Genomic DNA, 14,743 nt, shown 5'->3' with positions numbered 1-14,743 from the left:
CAAATCGTTTGCGCGCTCACACAAGCACACACACGCAATTGCTAATGATCATTTAATTCTTACGTCACACTTTTCGTTCGTACTGCTCTGTAAATGCATTTGCAAACACATCAATTTTCCACTTCACTCAATTCCAGTTCTGTTTAATTTTTATGTCAGCGTTATTTGCCAAGTATTATGGTTGTTTAAGTTTATATTCTCCTTTTTCCTACGGGTTTTGTAATATTGTATAATTTATTTAGGGTATTATTCTTTTTCGTCTATAAATTTTCTTGCCCCTCTTTTTTGTTAGGTTGTATCCAAATGCTTTGATTATATGTGCAAACTCGCAATTTGTTTGCACGCACACACGAGCATACGCAATTGCTAATGGTCATTTGATGCTTACGTTGCACTGTTGTCCGTGCTTATCTTTCAATGCCTTTGCAAACACATCGATTTTCCACTTTAATCCCTTCCAGTTCTTTTCAATTTTTTGTAAGCGTTATTTGCCAAATATTGGCTGTTTAAGTTTATGTTTTTTTATTTTTTGTGCTGTTTTCGCACTATTATGTTCAACTTATTGAAGGTATTTTGTAGGTGATTTACCTTTTCCTTTTTTTTTCAGCGCACTGAATTCAAGTTTATATATTTTCTTTCCCGTTTAATTTGAGTTTTTTTTTTTTTGTTTTTATTTCTTGTCTATGTCGGGGTATTGGTTTGTTACATCGTAAACGCAGCTCTCTTCAAAAGCTTTGCTGCAGATTTTTTTTACTTCTTCAAGCCACGACAATTGTAATTGCCATGTTTTCTGAACTATAATTTTGGCGGCAAGGACAACAAGTCCCAACAAACTTAAAGGATTAAATATGTGAGCCACATTGAAAAAATGGATCTCTTTGTTATCTTAGACGATTCACTAGATTTTTTAATTTATTTTCAGTAACGATTGATGCGACGTTCTTCTTCGATTGTTTAACCTTTTGCAAGCGGTCTCAAAGATTATTCAACCTGGCTCTTTTGCTGTGCGACCAGCCTATTGATGGTATTTACCAATGGTCACTGATCATAGTAACATCCCTAAAGCATCGCTCATGCGAGAAAATAATTTTCTTTCGTAATTACCAAGAGGCGAATAAACCTTTCTATTTCACTGCTTAGATTTCCCTTCAGGTACCACAATTTTACGGAACCTAGTAATGGTTTTTTGGGTACGATTCCCGTGAACGGGACTTCAAAAAGTTTCTGCTTCATATATGTTGACAAGTTTAATTTAAAGGACAATACTAATTCTGGTAAGTTCTTTCGTTTATATGACCCTACCATGGCGATCCTTGCATATTTACAACATGGCGATTTCACTATCTTATATCTTGCATATTTTTAACTTCTTCATACTACTAGGTAGACGTCTGATTGGACCGAGAGACAATGTGGGACATCCTGAACAATTCTTGAGCGCGGAATTTTAACAATGTTAGTACTACAACTAATAGACACTTGTAAATTTCATTTCTTTTTTTAAGGAAATTCTATTCGAAAAAATTTTTCACAAGTGCAAGAACTTTTTTCGATATTGGTATGATTGGAATGATCGCAGCCCATTTCACATCGAGATCCTTTTCTTTTAGTCATGAGAAATTTTGTTCCGAATTGTCAAAAAAATTTTTTTTTCGCGTACGCACAAACTTTGCCTGGTATCTACACACAATGTCGATGTTTCATTCCTTTTGCCTTTGTTAATTATCGTTTAAGAAGACCAAGAATAAAGTGACAAATTTGATACAAAAACAGGCCCAAAAAAAAACTCCGAGTATACTCTCCAAAAAGAAGGTCAATTCTTCAACCTTATCAATATATTCAACCCATCACAATTCCCCTTATCCCCATAGAAATAATAACTACAAGAATAACAATAATAATGACACTTACACGGTACCAAGCCATGGAAGTTGTTTATATCCGGAGGTGGTCGACCTCCAACGCTCTTCGGAAACCACTCGCTAATACACGTAGATTATCAGCGGAACTATGAAATGATGAGTTCACAATAATTCTCTTTCCAAAAACCATTCACATCCCTGGTTGACGCATGCAGACATCACCTTATACAAAGGAAACATCCTAAATTGCAGAAAACACAACTGTTCATTTCCGATTAATGGACATAACAAACCAACAATTTTATTCACTAGTCTCCACAACAATAAACATTAAATTAGAGCATGACACCTTAAAATAAAGAGGCCAGAGCACTGATTTCGTATAGCGTTAACGAGGTTTCATTGTTAGGGTTTCGACTTATTTCGCTATATGTACGCATCAAAGGTGCGAGAGACGTTCGCTTAAATCTGCTATAGCAGGCATAAGAAGAAGAGCAGTTAAATGTGGCGATTTAAGAGAGTAATTAAATTTGGCAACTTATGAGAGAGATTGTATATATATTGCACATATTGTTAGCAAATATTTAAAATTCTCTGCTCTCTCAAAATGACGAAATTCTCTTATTAGTAGAATTTCTAACGGCGAGAGCAAGATATGAATGATGAGAGAAAAAATAGCGCCCAGTCAGTCAAAAAAATTATTCGTCTATGTCTCGTTCTCTCTTCGCTTAGGCCCATACTGCTTTGAATTCATCTAAACCTGGCGCAAAATGTACGTCCAGTATGTCAGTGCCGTCGAAACTTAACATGTCCTCGTCGAAAATCACACTCTGTCCGTTTTATATGGTAAGCTGCACAAAGCCGTGAAGTCGAGCTTAAAGGACGATTCAAGCAAAACTTTAACGACAGCTTTCGCACAGCATTCAAAATGAAGGTAAGGTGTCTTAAGAACGAAACGCATTTAAGGTACTCTACCTATGAATCGTACATGTCTAAAAAAAGACTGTCGACAAAGGAGTGATGATGTAGGAGGTCCTCTTACCTTTCAGCCTATATCGTCGTACATTGGGTATGCATACTTCTATCTACATTTCAGCACCAACGCCAGATTTTAATTTAGCAGCTATTATGCGAGTCTCTGGAAGGAGCTTTTGAGTAAAGTATATTCGTATCTGGTATCCCTAGGACATTGATCAAACAAATGCGCATAGCAGTTAAGCATGATGGGGATGAAAAGAACAGCTAGCAATGATATTCATCAGTGTACTCGACAAATAGTTAATATATATACATTACACAAGTATACGCAAGTAAACGTGAATTTGAAACTTTTTGTCGGAAAAAGACAATAACTCCACCTTGGTGTATGAAGAAATTCATTTCAAATGACGTAGATTTTCTATCATTAGTGTATTTTCCAATTTTTTAGACCCATTTCTACTAGAGAATTTTTTATTTTTACTCTCGTTTAATTGCTTCACCTTCCCTTCAAGAGAAATTGTAGACTGCTATCACGCATGCCCTCAACCACAAACCGAAGAGGCACGCAAAATAACTAACGCCCCATAACAATTGTGGTCATTTACTGACATAGAAACCACAATAAGAACAACAAAAACATTGCCTGTAAAAGCAGAACTATGAAACAAACAACAATTCCGCTACGACAATTTATCAAGACAAACCAGAAAAATTTTTCAAATAAACATTGAAATCGTTATTACTTTTATTACCAAAAACAACAATATTGCTGAGAGCTACAGGATCATTATCATTGAACAGCTTTTTATACGAGAGTAAGTGTCTATTCATCGTCACCATCATCACTGTATGAGCACTGATTTAAACAGAAGATTTAAATTACCTGTTATCCAAATTATTTTGATATTCTACGTACGCTTATTTTCTCTAATTCCTGGGAAGAAGAATAATTGTTTTTAAAAACATCTGTCTGATCAGCATGGCGTTTCGAATACATTTAGTGCATAGCAGATACATTGTTGATGGACGTGAATAGTTACAATGATCACTATTTGTAGTTCTGTGTCTGGAAGTCCCGATTACGACTTTAAAGTTTTTTTTACAAAGTAGACCGAAGTTCCCCTTCTTCACTTTATTAGTTTAAGCTATTAAGTCAGCTTTCTTAAAGATTTAGGGCGTATATTTGGCAGCCACGAAATATTTTAAGCCAAGAACCACTATTAAGTACCTTATATTGCTCAAAAGTTACTCATATAACGGCTTATTGACATAAGGCGTTGTAAAGGAAGTGACTGAAGCCGACATGGTTCGATTTACTTTGAACAGCGTTCGTTCTTGGGGTCAAAACACATCAGTGTATCAAATTTCATCAAAACATCTCAAAAATTGCAATCAATAGCTTGAACACAAATTTACATGGAGAGACATCAGACGGACTGAGAGGCTTAGATCAATTCAGATTCAAATCGGTATAATAAAAGTTGCATCCATCATAAGCCCTTCTGCGCACTACCTTAATATACCCTGTATCACAAATGGTGTAGGGTATAACAAATTCTGTCCTTCGAAATTATTTTTACCAAGTCGACTAAAATTATCTTACGTCTCCTAATTTGGACGGAGTAGCAAACTTCCTAATCCAAGCATAACGTTATCCTAACTACTATTTAACAGCACTAGTTACGGCTTTACGGCAAGCTCAGTTAACGCTGTTCTTTGTTCATAAAATTCGAGTTTATTTTAAAATCCTTGACATGCTTATATTTGAAATCCTACCTTCAAATAATAGCTTTGTAATCAGTATAATGAAATGTGAAAGCCTAAATTCGACTCCTTTTAGAATCGAAGTACCTTTCAAAGACGAATATAATACTGTAAAGTCTCCAGAGTAATGAAGATTTTCTTTTATTGATGAATACAATTTTAAATATTAAACTCATTCAACACCGACTTGTGTTCTGAGTAGTGCGTGTTTTGTTTTTCGTCTGTGTTTTTTTTAAATTGTTTTCGGTGTTTTCGGTGTCTTTTTGTGTTTAATTCGTGTGTTTTCTGTGCTTTTGCTAAAACTGATTGTCGCTGATAAGATATTTGCTTTCTTTTTCTGCAAATATAATAAGAAAATCAAAAAAACAAAAAACACAAAAGAAAAATAAAATTTTAAAAACAATTGTCATTATCCTCAGCAGTTCCCAAACCTTTTCAAGCGAATGGTTATTTACCAATTTATTAAATAATAGACAACCATAAGGCATAATGGCCCCGGGGCCGCCTGATAAAAACTAAAACAAATTTCATCTATTAGCAGACGTATCCCCCCAAAGAAAAAAATTAAAAATTTCGCCTTTCCGGTATTGCCAACCTGTAGCATCGTTCCTATCGACAAAAACTATGTTGTGATTTCTCCAACTGATCCCTCCATACCAATTTCGCAAATCAGCCCTTTCGCTATTAAAAAAGCACTGGATAGCATTACAACGTATATAGACTCTATATCGATATAACGCGATGGAAATTTACTTGTCCTCGCTGGGAACCCAAGCGCAACCGAAAGCTCATAAAGTCGAAATTATTAGCTAATTTATATGCTATATCCGCTAAAATGCATGACAAACAGAACTCGGTTAAAGGCGTAGTTTATGCCCAATGCTTAATGCATGTGCCGGAAGATGAAATTGTTCGCGAAATGGGCATTGAAAGAGTGACCGAAGTCTACAAATTCACCAAATTAAATGACGATGGAAAAACCCGCTCTCCTACAGGAAGAACTATTTTGTCTTTTGACCGCTATCGGCTACCGGCAATGGTTGATGTAGCTTGGTACATATGTAATGTAAAATTCTACATTCCAAATCCCATGAGATGTAAAAACTGCCAACGCCAACGGGTCATACGGCAAAAAGATGCTCCATCCTGTGCTAACTGTGGTCTTCCTCCACATTCTGAAAACTGTACCCGTAGCTTCTGCTTAAAGTGCAACGATCAACACTCGGCGTTAGACAAAGAATGCCCACGTTTTATACAAATGCGTGAAATTCTAAAAATCAAAACAGAAAATTACTGTAGCATGGGTGAAGCGCGATGCGAATACCGGGCAATTAATCCATCTGGAAGCCAAAGAATTAGCAAAAGCAATACCTACGCTGTTGTCGCCTCGCAAAACGTACCTAATAAGCCTTTAATTCCAACTCCTTCCAATGAAAAACCTGTTCTACCATCAACCAAAAATTATATTACCAAATCAGTTCCATTGCCCGCCAAACATAATATTAAAAAAATCTAAACAACAGCAAATATTGAAAAAATTAAAACAACAACACATATGCCCAAATCTAATGAACTAAATCCCCCAGAATCACAAGTTCTCAACTCTACTCAACAAATTACAATTATTGACCCAGAAATAGGAGCTTCCACATGAGCTTTTGGTAATCATAAATGAACTAAAAATATTGGTATTTTTACTAAAAAAGCTAAAAGCATAGAAAAATATAACATTTCATAATCAAATATATAATTATATAATAAGTAAAAATTTAAAGAACCTGTTAATATATACAAATAAAAAATACCAATTAATATAGGTAAAGATACTAATAAAGTATAAAATAATAAATAAACTCCTGCTTGTAATCGCTGTAAAAAATCCAATCTTCCATCCCTCAATCAACCTTCAATTTCAAATCATTCACATGTGCCCACTCGTTGCACTTCAAATTTACGCAAACACCTAAGTACAGATTATTCTGCTGGTAAGAGCAAATTATTCACGCAAAATTCTTATAGTGACATTTTCGACGGAGACGTTAACTTAACCTACTTTCCACTCCATGTCACTACAATTAAATAAAGTTTTTAAAATTCTACAATGGAACATTAAAGGACTTCTTAATAATTTTGATGAACTCCGTACACTCGTAATTGATTTTAGTCCAACCCTTATATCGCTTCAAGAGACCCATTGTAGAACCTCTTTTCTTCTATTCCACCCAAATCATTTACTGGATGTTTCACCAATGCTGATCAAAATTTATATTCCAAACAAGGAGTTGGTGTTTTTATAAAATCAAGTATACCTCACAAACGCAAAAATTTAAGCTCTAATATACAAGCCGTAGCGACAAATAATGTTAAACATAAAATTTACAGTGCTTTCACTCTATATTCTACCTTCGCAATCGTTTTCTCAGCAAGAACTCGACAATTTATTCTCCGTACTTTCCGCCCCATTAATTATATGCGGCGACTTCAACAGCTGGAATACCATCTAGAGCTCAACAGTGAACAACAATCGTAGTACTTCTTTAGAAAAGGTCTTCATTGAGAGCAATCTCTGCGTTTTAAATGATGGAAAACCAACGCACTTTTCAACTCATCACACTTTTCCACATATTGATTTAACATGTTGCTCTCCCTCACTTCTTCCTTTGGTTTCCTGGTCTATTTCTGATGATCTACATAATAGTGATCACTTTCCAATCATAATCGATCTTAAACTTTCAATGTCCTCTGCTACCCCAGCAAAACAGGCCAAATTCCTCCTATATAAAGCGGATTGGATCAATTGCTCCAAACAGGCCGAGTCATTTCTGAATTTAAAGCCATTTAACGGGAACTGCAAGCATGATGCTGCTATTATGACTAAAGCGATTCGCACGGCTGCTCATCTTTCTATTCCTCAATCCAACAGCTTTTTTAAACGAGCTATGGTTCCTTGGTGGAACAACACGCTTTCGTTTTTGAGGAAAAATAAAATGGATCTATGGCGCCGCTTTAGGAGATGTCCTGATCATGGTCATTTGTTATTATACAAAACGGCCAATGCTCTATTCAGGAAGGAATTACGAAAATCAAAGGCATTTAGTTCCGAACTTTTTTCGAGAGGAACTCACAGAAATACATCAATGAAAGTTGTCTGGAACAAAATCAACAGACTCAATGGAACTTCAAACCTGAACGAAATTTCTGCCATCTGCACTCCCAATGGAACTTTAACTGACGCACATGATATTTCTAATTACTTTGGACAAATGTGGTGCGAATACTCCTCTGACAGCAACTTTTCCAGTGCTTTCATCGAAAATAAAAGGACTCCATTTACTCTTTCAAATTGTATTGGCAGATGTGCCACCTTCTTGGAAAATTGCATATCTACCTTAGAACTTGGAAGTTGTCTCTCCAAATCGAAGGGGAAGACACCTGGTCTAGACCGCATCTCTTATCAAATGATCACTGCGGTGTCTAATTCAAGTAAAAAGAAATTGCTGGACCTATACATACGGTTTATACCCTACATGTGGAAACTGGCAGCAGTTGTTCCAATTCCAAAGTCCTAAAATGTCTCCATCGCATCAGATTATCACCCAATCTCTCTTTTATCTTACCTCTCAAAGATATTGGAAAAGATTATGGCATCTAGATTGTCTTAGTTTCTTGAGTCCAAGAACCTGATAACAAAGCAACAAGTTGTTTTCAAGCGGGGTAGAGGGTGCATCGACGCTCTGTTACATATTGATTATTTCACAAGCAAAGCAATTTCCGAACGAAATCACGTAACAATTCTCTCAAATGATTTCGAAAAAGCATTTGACAGAGTTGGTCTTCATGTTATTTTAAGACTCCTGAAATCATGGAATGTTGGACCCAAATTCTTCAACTACATCAAATCATTCATGTCGCATCGGCGGTTCAAAGTTAGAATCAAATTAGCAAAATTCTTTGCCGTGTACCAAGAGTGGAACATTGTCTCTACGCGGACGATGTATACATTTTTACAAAAGAAAAAGACAACACGAAAGCAATCAAAATCCTCGAATCTATTGGACGAGAGATCTCCGCAAGGTTGGCCTTCAGGGGCTAAAATTTCCGTACAATAATCTAATAAATGCACATTTGTCGAAAACAGATTTGCGATGCAGGAAATCTACTTATGCATATTAATGGCTTACCAGTAATAAACAAATTTAAAATTTTATTTTAATAAGGGCAATATTAACACTATTGCTTATCTTACGAAAATGCTTGTGTTAAGCAAGATTGACTATGCTTTGATAATTTATGGCAATAGCTGCAAATCTAATATCAACATCCTTCAACCGGTCTACCACCAACCCGTCAGACCAAGTTGTTACACTTTTCGGACGACGCTCATAAATAATATTATAATTGAAACTGGTCTTCCAACTTTAGAAAATAGACTGTATGAGTTAAAAGCTAAAATAGTCCCCAAGCTTCTTAATTCAAAAAAATCTATTCTCGATGATGACGTGAGAAAGATTATTTTTGCGAAGAAAATTCCAAAGTCACCATCTGCAATTTACCATTGTTTGTACGTCGCAAAGCAATTAAATATTCCCTTAAAAATTTTCCGCTCTTTTGGTGTTAAATCTCCATGGATTTTGGAAGACTGCTTTTTTGACATCTCGCTGTCTATGCAAAAAAAACAAGATACTCCAAATTACGTCTTCAGGAATCGAAAGGGTGAGCATTAAAATTTGTTGCAAATTCATTATTCGACTCTTTTTGTAGTGCAGAATTGTTACCTGTTTATATATCGTTAAGGGAAGGAGAATCCTTTTTTTTCAAATAATGTTGAAGATTTCTTTATATCAAATATCTTGAGTTTACTAGATTTGCCACTAGTAAAACATTGAAAATGTTGTGAAAATTAACTATTTTTGCAATATAATCTTTGAGGCCCTAAATTGGAAATGATAATATTTAAATATATTGTGAAATCAATTGATATTTTGGGTTAAAGTCGCAGATAATAAGCCTCACACCGAAATGGCATTAATGGAGTTTCCGAAAAAATCGAAATTTGAGGAAATTTTCATAGTGCCGGTACGTGCACTTAAGATATAAAAATTGATCGAAAAGCGGATGATGAAAAAGACGGCAGCTATTCCTCTACCACCTCCTACTCGTATGACATACCTTCGTGAAATAGCGGTTTGGGTGCATTGTGTGTGTTAATCGATCTTTAAAATCAGTTGTGTATTTAAAACTTGTAATGCTTTACCGATATTTTTCAGCATCAACGGATGGAACTGAGAGGGAAGAGAAATCGTCTCTTAAAGAAAGATATCATATTGTCACAAAGAACTATGTGAAACCAGCAATGTCCGGATTTTTAGTTGTGTCTAGCTTGAAAGATGAGCAACAATCGAAGGATCAGGTTGAAGAACCCGAATGGTTCAGCTGTGGCCCAACGTCATGTTTGGGTACAATCGATCTGTGCGGTTTCGGATGATGACCACGATCGAGAAAGTTTATTGTCGATATCGATAACGACAAGCTTAAAGAAAATCACATTCAAAAAGCTAATTCGGTAAACAATTTCTTATATTTTCCTATATTGTAAAATTACATTCGTTCATTTAAACTTGGATAAGCAAATAAACGTTTTTCATTTAGGTCAAATTTCTAAACATGGCTTATTAGTACATCTAGCCAATCTCCATCTGAGCCAACGCGATCGTGAAGCCATTATGCGGTACTTACGTATACGTCTGGTCAACAGCAACAGCAACAAATTTAGCAAACCTCCCAAACGCAAATCGATATGATTTCAAATAATATATTAATAAATCAATTACAAAATCTTTAAAATTTGGCTATCGTGCAAAGTTGCTCAGCAACAACAGCATACATAAGTTGGTGTTAAGCGCTTTCCTGCTATGTAACCTATGACGCATGAAGAGCTGCAGAGTCATGCTAACATGATTATGCAAAATGCTTTAATGAAACGACGAATTGAAGAGCAGAATAATTTGGATCTGAAAAAGCTGTTGAATGCTGCAGCCGTCCAACAACAACATATTTAGCAAACTATGCGCAATGCTAATATAGGAAATGTTGGTCCGCTACGTAAGTAAATATTCAAGGTACATCTTATAATTTAATTGGCGGACATCGCTTAGAAACTTTAGAAAATATTTTCCATGATTCTAAAGGTTTAGTAGAAAAAAAACCCCACTAACAATCCCAAAAAAACATTGCTAGTGCAGGAAGTAGTTTTGTGAATTTACACAGTATTCCTACCAATATTGGACAATTTCAGCGCAGACTAACACTCCTTCTATTAGTAATCACATTAGGCTTGCTCCTAATTTTGAATCTCAACAGCAACAGCGCACGAATGAACAGTCCCACTACCGAGCGAGAACGAATAACAATAGAGTTGTTACTTGTTACTTTTTCGAAAGGGAATGAATAAGAATGGAGAAGCCACTCGTGACTTTTATTCGTTGTGGAGAAAAATCTTAAGAAGACGGTCAGAACAGGTAAGGAGCTCTTTTTTCACTATTGTTTGCCATGAACTCGAGAAGCTTGTTTTTCGCTTTTTTAGAAAAATTACATGGTACACAACCAGGCCCACAGTTTATGTTACATAGACTATAATACACAAGGACTTGTAAATGGTTTCTTCTTTTCTATATAATTTTCGGTTATATTGTATACAGCGGTGGTTCAGCGGTGGTTTTGTTGAACGAGGATAAACGGATTGAACGAACGGTAGCTTGTTAAGAACATGTAATGCGATCGTGATACGATATAGTATGTCTTCTTCCTCATGAATAGCTACTGGTAAAGCCGTAACGCTTACGACGCCGTGGCCAAATAAAAAAAGAATACATACTATATCTTCTTGGAGAATGACAGATTGAAGTTGCAGCCCCAATACATGAGCGAATTTATGGGAATAAAGGAAATACAAAACGATTCGAGTTTGTATACATATACTATTCTATACAATTTTTGTCATTTGTTTGCTTTATGTTTTATGTTTGTTGATATTTTATTCCCAGAATAGACTGCTTATTCTGACACGGTCAAGTTTATAGGGAAGTTATAATAATTAGTAAAATAATATGAAATTTAATTTTAAATTAATTATTTGATGGTTTATAGACGTTCCGAAGTTTTAAGAAAAACAATAATGATAATATAAAAAAATTTTCGCTTATTCAGCGAGCAAAAAAAAATGTCTATTGTGGTTGGAAGTTGAGGAGAAAGTGCTTGTTGGCCTTCAAGTGGAAGCTATGTGGCCTTCTTGCTGTCAGAAAATTGCTGCTAAAGTTGCCGTTGCCTCAGTTCCATTAAGGAACGTGTTGAGGTAGATGGTTTGCAACTATATTCGTCATCTTTGTCCAATGCGTCTACGTTGCCATGTATGATATGTCTGGCATTGCACGTCGGTAGATTTTCCTCATTCTCGCTTTCACCAATTCATTCCAATGTCGCAGTTTTCGTATTTATCTCAATCGGAACGTGGATGAAATTCGACACTTAAAAATTCTTCATCACTTAAATGTGAGGCTCTATTAACGAAATTCGGAAAACGAGGAGGATCATTTACAAAAAATCAATTTTCATGAGAATGTAATTTTCAAAGAGCTCACTGTGTTTATACTATATTAAGTATATATATTCTAAAATACTGAAGCGATTTACGCTTGTTCGATAATAAAATTTTGTTATCTTTCAACTTTTTCTGACTTTATTCGAAAGGCCTTTAGAAAATTTTTTGTTGTTTTCGCAGTAAGGTAAAGTTAATTATAATAATATAGATTTTATATATAAATTTTGCTTGTTTGTAATGTTCTCATAATAATAATGTGTTATTTTTATAATTTAGTTCCTTGTGAAATATAGCCAACATGTTTGGCTTTATTAAGGGGTGCGATATTTCCATTTTTGATTCGTGCCGTTACTAAGGTTATTTATAAATGGGCCTATTGGAATTAGTCTAGAAATTTTTACAAAAAGTTCAATGCTTCTGTCTGTTTATGTAAATGGACATCATTTGTGCAACGTTCCAAATTTAATTTTTTTACCTTTTATTGTGTTGGAATAATTAGAAATCAACAAATAAGGAAAAATGCACTTACCGCAATGAACCGTTGAAGCCTGTTCAATATTTTTGTATCTGTTTCCTTGTTGTTGAAATGCTTCCTTAGGTTGTGCTCGTAGCAGTTCGTGATGTTTTTGTTGTTGCTGGCTGTTGCTGTTGTTGGTGAGCTGAGTGATGATGGAGCTGATGATGGTGTTACTGCTGCTGTTGTTGCTGTCAAGTCTGGCGTATTCCTTTTTCTTTCCTTCTTTTTTTTTATGAACTGTTTAGGCACCTGGAAGAAAAGGAAATTAATGTTTGTTTTGTTTATTGTTTCAAAAAAAAGAATTTCTGTTACATTCGCTCGGTTTTCTCCTAGCGCAAGATCTGCTTCGGGTTTTTGAAGGGTTTGATTGTTGCTTTTTTTCCTTTGTTTGCTTTAGAGGTCATTCGAATGAAATGGTCTGGATTCTTTGCTGTTGTTATAGTAGTTGTTGGTAGGAATATTTCTGACTTCCATAGGTGCTGTTTAATTTCTGCTGTGTTTTCTTGGCTTTTCTTTCTTTCGTTTACTTTTTTTTTTATTAAAAAATTTTGTAGTTCCATTTACTTCATTCGCCTTTAATGTTTAAGTATTTTTCTTTCAGAGGCACCATTTAGTATCTGAACATACTTTTTGTGAGATTCAGTTTAACATTTTTGATGCTGTAAGCACTTTCAATTGTTTCGGCCGTTTTTATCTTTTTTTTTTTTTTTTGGCACACATTAATAAAATCACTGAAATAGTTCCAATTTTCTCTTTTTTTTTAATATATTTTCCTTTGTGTTTTCACACAACATGCGAATTCACCAATTCTCTCATTTATTTATACATTTTTTTTGTGTTGATCTTGGTGCTAATTTGTTGATCTACGTTCTGATTTTCCACTTTTAGGAAATATTCTTCTTCTTACTCACAGCGACTTTGGTTAGAGAAGAAAAAAGAGAATTCCTTTTGTGGTTTTGCAGTCCGCTTTGACCTTCATATGTCCCTTGTTTCTGCATGTTTTCCTTTTTCTTTCGTTGCTTTCTTTTCTTTTGCTTGCTTTAGAGGTCGTTCAAATGTGATTGTCTGGATTCTCTCCCCTTTTTTTTGTTTTTTGTAGCTGTGGATAGAAATATTTCTGATTGTTTAGTTTCTGCTGTGTTTTGTAGGTTTTTTTTTTTTTTTTATCCGCCTGAGTGGCCAAATAGGCAAGAGTCTCAACTAGCAACTCAATAGTCGTGGGTTCAAACCTCAAGTGCGGTAGAGTTTTTAATAAAAAGCCGATAGCTGCTAGTGCTTTAAGACTTTAGTCTTAGAATTTATTCTCTGGCTAAATTTATAATAATAATAATAATAATAATAATAATAGGTTTTTTTTTTTTATTAATAATTTGAACTTTTGAAATGTCTCTCTCGGTTTTTTCCTTTTTTTTTTTTAATTCACGTTTAACCGCACTGATGTAAGCAAATTCCTTTTATTTCCACTTGGCACTTTCGTTCAAAATTGTTTTTGTTCTATTTATTTTGTTGTTCTTTTGTTAATTTAACTTTTGCAATTGTAACGAGTTTCCTTTGGCGGGGTATGACTCAGTCAATCCAGGATTCGTTGCAAGAAATTTTAGAAAAATAATCAGGACCTTCGGGGGGAATGGTGTTTAGTTTCCTAGATTTATTGTTTCCTCTTTACTGGACAGAAGTACAGCAATTTGTGTAGACCTGGGCTATGGCAAGGAACCAGCGAGGTGACCCGACTTGTCGCGCTATTACCGTTTTGCTTTTTACTTGCGGAGTTAGAACTTTCACTTCCTTTTCGTTTCGCTTCTAAAATCGCGGGGCGCTAAAAGAAAAGAACCGGGTTCATTGCTAGTGTCATAGCTGCCTTGGCCCGAAGGTTCGTCCCTGGTTGGTGTGTGAGTCCGAAAATAATAACAAAAAAAAACCGTCTCTCAGTTCTTCAGGGATGGCGATTAAGCTAAACCAGCACATCCCCTATCCGTAAGTCAATGGTCCTAAAAAGTCCTTCAGGGATGGCGATTAAGCTAA

General features: G+C 35.2%; 1 long non-coding RNA gene across 1 annotated transcript; it reads left to right on the top strand.

Annotated features, from left to right (window-relative positions):
- The first annotated feature begins 936 nt into the window (after window positions 1-936).
- On the top strand, window positions 937-10,166 carry LOC119642470. Its single transcript, XR_005248055.1, has 4 exons — window positions 937-1,096; window positions 1,153-1,274; window positions 1,384-1,455; window positions 9,875-10,166. It is a non-coding gene; the product is annotated as an uncharacterized LOC119642470 (long non-coding RNA).
- Window positions 10,167-14,743: the final 4,577 nt, after the last annotated feature.

Source organism: Glossina fuscipes, unplaced genomic scaffold (genome assembly GCF_014805625.2).
Source record: "Glossina fuscipes isolate IAEA_lab_2018 unplaced genomic scaffold, Yale_Gfus_2 223, whole genome shotgun sequence".
In the NCBI taxonomy this organism is placed as follows: domain Eukaryota; kingdom Metazoa; phylum Arthropoda; class Insecta; order Diptera; family Glossinidae; genus Glossina; species Glossina fuscipes.
The sequence above is the reverse complement of the archived record's forward strand: the minus strand, read 5'-3'. Positions and strand labels throughout refer to the sequence as shown.